Here is an 8,908-nt window from a genome sequence, read left to right as displayed (position 1 = left end):
AGGATTTCAGAGGTCCTTTGGTTCAGGCCTGACACATCTCCATATACAGATCTCCATGACCACTACAGTCAGCGGAAGAGGCCCTGCTCTCAGTCCCAACTCCATTTCAAGCACAGTTGGTGGGAACGAGAGAGGGGACCTTCTCCATGATCGCTCCCCATCTCTGGAACTTCTTCCCCAAAGAATTAAAAGAGCCCCCTCCCTCCTCTCTTTTAAAAAGCTCCTGAAAACTTACCTATGCACCTTAGCATACAGAGAGGAGGAGAACTGATTACATCTCATTATATACCCCCAACAAAGTGTTGAATACCTACCTTTGTCTATTAGCTTATACCATCTTAGCTTTAATAATCATCTCTAGTTGAAATCTTTAAAGAGTTTTTAAGAACTTATTATGTTGAAAAGTGTGAATTGTATTATGTTATGTTTATTTATGCTGTTATATTAATTTTTATTGAATTTGTTTTTGATTTGTTGTATGTTTTTCTTGGTTTTTGGCACTGAATGTTTGCCACTGTGTTTTTTTACTGTAAGTCACCCTGAATCTCCTAGGGGAGATAGGGGAGGTAAAAATAAAGTTTTATTTATTATATTATATATTATTCAGAAGGGGCCCCTGGTGGCACAGTGCGTTAAAGCGCTGAGCTGCTGAACTTGCAGACCAAAAGGTCCCAGGTTCAAATCCCGGGATCGGAATGAGCGCCCGCTGTTAGCCCCAGCTCCTGCCAACCTAGGAGTTCGAAAACATGCAAATGTGAGATCAATAGGTACCGCTCCGGTGGGAAGGTAACGGCGCTCCATGCAGTCATGCCAGCCACATGAACTTGGAAGTGTCTATGGACAACTCCGGTTCTTTGGCTTAGAAATGGAGATGAGCACCAACCCTCAGAGTCGGTCACGACTGGACTTAACGTCAGGGGAAACCTTTACCTTTACTATATTATTCAGTGCAGTGATATTTTCCATTTATTCATGGATTAGATTCATTCAAAATCTAATCCAAGTGCTACAAAATAATTGCTGTCATTTAAGTGTGGGACACATATCAGAGAGGGGAGCTGCCTGAATTAATTTAAATATGCATCTTGAAAATTCATGATTTTGTTAGTACAGTAGAGTCTCACTTATCCAACATAAACAGGCCAGCAGAATGTTGGATAAGCGAATATGTTGGATAATAAGGAGAGATTAAGAAAAAGCCTATTGAACATCAAAATAGGTTATGATTTTACAAATTAAGCACCCAAACATCATGTTATACAACAAATTTGACAGAAAAAGTAGTTCAATACGCAGTAATGCTATGTAGTAATTACTGTATTTACGAATTTAGCACCAAAATATCACGATGTATTGAAAACATTGACTACAAAAATGCGTTGGATAATCCAGAATGTTGGATAAGTGAGACTCTACTGTATTTCATAAAATATAAAGGCATATCCAGGTGATACATTGCTGATTCAGTAGGACAAAACAAGGTAGTGAATAATGGAACCAGAAATGTATGCTTGCATCATGTAGTAAATGATGAATTTAGCATTGCATCATATGGATGAGTATAAAATCAGTACAGACATCATATATTGGTCAATGGTCCTCCTGGATGGTATTTGTTGGTGTATGCTGGAAAGAAGAGATCGGCATAAAGAAAATTGCTGTGGAGAGGAGAGGAAAGGAGAGGAGAGAGAGTTTGTATATTATTTATATGTGGCTATTCATGTCTGTGTTGCCAAAATTCAATATAAAGAGCCTTCCTGATTTGGAATGAACCTTGGCTGTCTGCTGTGTTTGCTGTTCCTTTAGGTACTTTCTGAGAGTATTTGGGGACTTCCTAGCACTCTATCTGCACAGGCAAAACAGACTGACATATTTAATGCAGGAATTCTTGTCGGTTTGCTACACTGTGTAAAATGCAGATGCTCAGCTATCTTTGGGTGGGTTGCTCAATCAATGCAACCCTGATGAACATGTTCTCTTCTCCATTAGCTTCCATGACTGTTCCATCCCCCAGGACGATGGTTTGCCTTACCTATTGGTCGTTTGTTTGTTTTCCCTCCTTTACATTTTGTTTGAGCCTCTGGCTGCAAAAGCCTAGGAAAAATGGCTTGGAATCTGCAAGAGCTGGCTGCAGTTTTCTTTGCAGTGATTGGTCAAAGAATGCAACATCTTAGGACCGCCCTTTTTACCAGGGTCTAGTCTCCATTTTGGAGCTTCATTCTGGCTATAGTCTTCCAACGTGCTGGAGCTGTGCAAGGCTAACTGGGACAAATCATCCTCAAAACCAGGCCAATCTAAGCCTATCCAAATTAGATAAGTATTGAATTATACTGATCTGGAATAGGAAATCTAGTTAGAGGAGCAGGTTTATTCCATCGCTTCTAGAACTAATCTTTGCTGTAAAGATAGGGAAGGAAAGAGTTTCTCCTTCTAATATAGACAGCGTGATTAGGGTATTGTGGTTTTATAATCACTTTTGCCTTCTGGAACCAGGGATAACTCTGTAACTAAAACCTATAGAAATTTATTTCATTTTCTGCAACTTTAAGATCTGTGCCAGGTTTACAACCTTGTATGAATAAACATCCTTTTTTGAAGTTATCCAGACTCAGTCGTTCAATATCTATAGGACAGCTTATAGGGATTTGCAGTTCGCCCGGATAAAGGACAGCACGTTTCAGTTTTATAGTTTTTTATTGTCCGGCGGACGGCACAATGACAGCTGGTGGCTGCTTTATCAGTGAGGTAGAAAGTCTCAGAATTTTAATCCAGGCTATAAAGGAGCCATCCTAGAAAATGAATGTATGAGATGGTAGATTTCCGAACTTTGAAAAGCTTAGATAAAACCCAAAGTAGATTCCATTAACATGGAAACCACTAACCACCACTAACTTCTAGAAGAAAACTTTGTGACAAATAAATCAGCAAAGGGGAAGGTATAAATCCTAGAAGCATCTTTTCATATGTATCAAGGATTAGATAAGATCTCGGTTGCCTGCTAAAAGCTTAGTTTGGCATCGAGTCAGATGAAATTTCATCCTGGCAATATTCTAGTTGAATGAGATTAATAACGGGCAACAGAAACTTTAATCAAGTGGTTCTCAACCTGGGGTCCCCAGACGTTTTTGGTCTTCAACTCCCAGAAATCCTAACAGTTGATAAACTGACTGGGATTTCTGGGAGTTGTAGGCCAAAAACATCTGGAGACCCTAGGTTGAGAACCACTGCCATAATAGTTTTCAAACTGCTCCTCAGAACTGCACCAAATAAATGAAGAGTTATCTTCTTTGACATGACACAATAAAATATATCAGTAATTTTCAGATGGACACATCAACATCATCAAGTATGTTGCTGATCATCATTATAGGTTATCACTCACAGCCAAGTATGATTGGTTTCCAAGTGTAGAGTCTTGGTGGTAGGTCCTTAGGTGACTGTAGTAGAGACTTATTCTTGATCTTCATGTTCTTTCACAGTGAGGACATCAATTTCCAGATGTAAAGTGGCCCTGACAAGGGTTGGCTTGACACACCTTCCTCTTGACACGTTTCTCTCTTTTGCTCTCTATTCATGCCACTTCAAAATCCACAACACTCTTGATAACAGCTGACCTCCACTTAGAATGCTCAAGGTCCAGTGCTTCCCAGTTCTCAGTGTTTATACCACAATTTTAAAGGTCAGCTTTAAGCCCATGTTTTAAGCTGTTTTGCTATCCACTGACATTCCATTTTCTTTTCTTGAGCTGGGAGTAGAGTAACTGCTTTGGGAGACAGTGATCAAGCATTTGGACAATGCGGCTGGCCCAGTGAAGTTGATGGCGGAGAATCATTTCTTCAAGGCTGGTGGTCTTTGCTTCTTCAGAACGTTGATGTTTGCCTGTCTTCCCAAGAGATTTGCAAGATTTTTCGAAGGCAACTTTCCAGAAGTTGAGAGTGACATTTGTAGACGGTCCAAGTTTTGCAGGCATATAACAGGGTTAGAAGGACAATAGCTTTATGAACAAGCATCCTGGTATACCTATGGATGTCCCGATCTTGAAGCAATCTCTGCTTCATTAAAAAAAAATGCTGCACTTGCAGAACTCGGATGGTATTTTATCTTGGTGTTGATGTTAACTTTTGTGGAGATGTGGTTGCCTAGGTAATGGAAATGTGTTGGTAGATGCTGGTAGACCTCTCTGGTTTTCGACAGATATATAACAGGATAATTTTGAGGTTTAATAATGAGATATTTACTGCTTTAGGTGTTTTCAATAAACTTAAAGTGAATTCTTGTGACTTTTTCAAAATTATAGGATGGTAAAAGTAGTTGTTAGCATAATTTTAAAATGTTCCTTGCCATTTTCTAACATCTCACGGTAAACACATGGACAAATATTTCTTTGTGCATACAGATGCATTTGTTTTAGCACAAGAATAGTAAAAGAACGAGAATATCTGTATCAAATGTTATGTCTGCATCACTATGAACATTTGGTTGCTATGAATCAATCACATCTTTTAGGCCCTAACAATTGCAAAAATTACATAATTTTAGACACGATCATATAGTGCACAGTACAATTTCTGAGATCCAAATGTGAACTTTTTATTCCTTTTTTAAAAAGTAGAACTCTACGTAGTTCTGTCAGAATTAAATGCCTCTTTTAAAAATAATTTTGGGTGTTCATTAGAATACATTTTCTTCAATTATATGCTATTTGAAATACTTGTGCTGATCATCAGAATGCATTTTCCATTAATTATATACTAGTTCAGCTGTAATGATGTCATAATATGATTTAGACAGGCATCAAAAATATTAGAGAAAGGGTGGAAAGAAAAAATCATTTGAAATTTTGATAAGTGAGGAGAAAGGGACAACTAGTGTCTTTCATATTAGTGACTTGGTGAATCCACGCCAGGTTTAACCTGAATTTGAATGGAATTGTTTAGCAGCTCCTTAAACGTTTGGCCAAAAATGTAGCATAAATTCACTGCCCCTTAAACCACCTGCTAATGTGGAATCGAGGATCAGTTTTACAGTTCCGATTTTTCCTAAATATCGTAATAAGTATCACTGATTTTTATGCATTGAGATAAGAATTTCCCCTCCAGAATTACACCCCAAGAAGAACAAGTTAGGTAACATAAATGACCTCCCTTAGTGGCTCAAAACGCAAAATGTGTGGGACTCCAGATGATGATGGGTCACAATGCCTATGACACAGCATGGGGATGATGGGAAGTGCAGTGTGACAACAACAGAAGTCACTCCCAGCATTAGCTTCCCAGCATGGATTAGAATAATTGATATCTCCCATAAGTACCCATCAGAGTCGGTCCAACAATGAGGTGAATTAAGCGGTCACTTCGGGCGCCAAACATAGGGGGTGCAGTCGAGACTGCTTTTTCTGTTGATTTGTTGTAAAACATGATATTTTGGTGCTTAATTTGTAAAATTTTAATGTAATTTGATGTTTAATAGGCTTTTCCTTAATCCCTCCTTATTATCCAACATTTTCGCTTATCCAACGATTTTATTTTTCAGTGACTGTTTTTTTTTGGGGGGGGGGGGGGCGCCAAAATTCTGTTCGCCTACACTTGAAAAATACCTAGGGCCAGCTCTGGTACCCGTTCATGGTTTTGGGAAATTTCAGATAATTATTTCATAAAATCATGATCTACTACCTCATCTTGATTTGGCGGGCTATAGTAACCTCCTATCATAGTGTAGTTCTTTGATTCTTTCTTATTTTCACCCACAAGCTCCCCACTGGTCCAGAGTCTATGTGGATTTCTGTACAAGTGAATAGTTGTACCAAACCACACTTCTGTCTGTTTCCTCCTGTTATCTCCCACAAGAATTCCACTGGATAGACAACACGACTGAGCTTACAAAGAAGTTCATAAAATAAAATGAGACACAAAAGTGCTTTTAAAAACAAAACTGTACACATTATTTCTTCTAGTAAGACTGTTGATTTTCTTCTTACTATGCAAAGGCCATATTTGACCTTCTCCCTGATTCAATCCAGCAAATTATTTTCTGAAAGATGGGCAAATGGGGGGAGATTTTCTGCAAAATCGTAACTTTGCAGAGAAAGAAATGCACATGAATCATAATAGGTCAACTATTTGATCTTGGAAGCTAAAAAGGGTCAGGTCTGGTGGATAGTTGAATGGGAGACTGCCAAGGAATACCAGGTTCTGTGAGCTGTATTTCATAGGAAAGCAATGACAAATACATCTGAATAGTCCTTACCTTAGAACAGCGGTTCTCAACCTGTGGGTCCCCAGATGTTTTGGCCTTCAACTCCGAGAAATCCTAACAGTTGGTAAACTGGCTGTGATTTCTGGGAGTTGTAAGCCAAAACACCTGGGACACACAGGTTGAGAACCATGGCCTTAGAAAATCGTATGAAATTCATAGGGTCAGTATAAGTGGATGGATAGGCATTCAAAGGTACATAGATGTATCAAACTTCAAGTTCATTTCACTTGGCCATTTCTTACTATTTCTACACCACATTTTTGAATTTTCCATCCTGACATTCTTCTATATTGCCAAATTTTCGAGCAGTCAGCCACTCTCCAAGGACAAGCTATAGGCAATGCAATTAATTTCAGGTTATAACGAGGAGAACTGAATTCATTTTACTATAACACAGAGTCACAACCATGGACTAAACAACAATCAATAACAATAATGATGATGGTGACAATTCCACCAACAGCATTTTTTTTCTTTAAGAGTTTAAACTACCATTCAGGACAAGCAGTCACCCAAGACAGTTTGCAATTTTAAACACGATAAAACAATGTAATAACAAACAATAGAAAAACAATACAACAGGAATGTGTAAACAACATAAATTAATAATCAGTGCCCACAGCAGATGAAAAAAGAGTGATAACAGATAAATAAGTCACAGCATCCCCTTATCTAAGGCCCCATTTACACTGCCCTATAAAATCCAGATTATCTGCTTTAACAGGATTCTATGGCAGTGTAGACTCATATAATCCAGTTCAAATCAGATAATCTGGATTATCTGCTTTGATAATCTGGATTATACTGCAGTGTAGATTCAGATAGAATCACTCTGAATCTCATTCTGTGGCTCCTTCTACACTGCCCTATATCCCAATAACAGATCCCAGATTACCGTATATACTCGAAGATAAGGTGAGTTTTTTAAATCTCTTTTTGGGGGCTGAAAAAGCCTCCCTCGGCTTATAAAGGAGTCAAGGTCAAGCCAGGCAGCAAAGTGTGGAGGCTACAGTATGTTTTCTTTTCCAAAACCTCCACTTCTCCTCCCAGGCTGGAGTTATCTTATTTTTTTAAAGAGAGAGAGAGACAAGAAGGGGATATTTTCAAAAAAGAAAGGAGAGTAAGTGATAGAACCTCTTGCAAGCTAGGAAGAAGAAAAAATGCATGGATGGAAGAGGAAGAAAAAGAGAGACTCTTGCAAATTTGCAGGATTTATTATTATTATTATTATTATTATTATTATTATTATTATTATTATTATTATTATCAACACAACGACGTTGTATGGCACAGCAAACAAGATAGATATGCTATTATTATTATTATTATTATTATTATTATTATTATTATTATTATTATCAACACAACGACGTTGTATGGCACAGCAAACAAGATAGATATGCTGGATTTCGTTTCGCAAAACCACAAGTCGAACACTTCCCAAGTGTCTAGGACTGTGTGATGTATTTTCTGATGATGTGTGCAGATCCCAGTAGGGTGGCCTTTTGCAGTTGGCAGATGGTGATTTTGTCAATGTCTATTGTTTCCAAATGCCGGCTGAGATCTTTTGGCACGGTACCCAGTGTGCCCATCACCACCGGGACCACCTGTACTGGTTTCTGCCAGAGTCTTTGAAGTTCAATCTTGAGGTCCTGATAGCGGCTGAGTTTTTCCTGTTGTTTTTCATCTATGCGACTGTCACCTGGGATGGCAACATCAATGATCCAAACCTTTCTCTTTTCCACAACTGTGATGTCTGGTGTGTTGTGTTCCAGAACTTTGTCAGTCTGGATTCGGAAGTCCCACAGTATCTTTGCGTGCTCATTTTCCAATACTTTTGCAGGTTTGTGATCCCACCAGTTCTTTGCTGCTGGAAGGTGGTACTTGAGGCATAAGTTCCAATGAATCATTTGGGCCACAGAGTTGTGCCTCTGTTTGTAGTCTGTCTGTGCGATTTTCTTACAGCAGCTGAGGATATGATCAATGGTTTCGTCGGTTTCCTTGCACAGTCTGCATTTTGGGTCATCAGCTGATTTTTCAATCTTGGTCTTAATTGCATTTGTTCTGATGGCTTGCTCCTGGGCTGCAAGGATCAGGCCTTCGGTCTCCTTCTTCAGGGTCCCATTTGTGAGCCAGAGCCAGGTCTTCTCCTTATCAGCTTTTCCTTCAATTTTGTCAAGGAACTTTCCATGCAGTGTTTTGTTGTGCCAGCTGTCAGCGCTAGTTTGTAGTGCGGTTTTGTTGTACTGGTTTTTTGTCTGCTGTGTTTTGAGGAGTTTCTGATTTTTGACTTCAATCAAAGCAGGTTCTTCACTTTGCTTGACATATTCTGCCAGGGCATGTTCTTCTTCTTTGACTACTTGTTTTACTTGTAAGAGTCCTCTGCCCCCTGATCTTCTAGGCAGATATAGCCGGTCAACATCACTGCGAGGGTGCAGAGAATGATGAATGGTCATGAGTTTTCTTGTTTTTCTGTCCAAATTGTCCAGTTCCGCCTGTGTCCAATTTATAATGCCAGCAGTATATCTTATGACAGGTATGGCCCAGGTGTTTATGGCCTTGATGGTGTTGCCTCCATTGAGCTTGCTTTTGAGAATTTTTCTGACCCTTTGTGTGTATTCTTTGCTGACCACAGTTTTCACATGTTCATGCT

This window comes from Anolis carolinensis, chromosome 4 (genome assembly GCF_035594765.1).
Source record: "Anolis carolinensis isolate JA03-04 chromosome 4, rAnoCar3.1.pri, whole genome shotgun sequence".
NCBI lineage: Eukaryota > Metazoa > Chordata > Lepidosauria > Squamata > Dactyloidae > Anolis > Anolis carolinensis.
The sequence above is the reverse complement of the archived record's forward strand: the minus strand, read 5'-3'. Positions refer to the sequence as shown.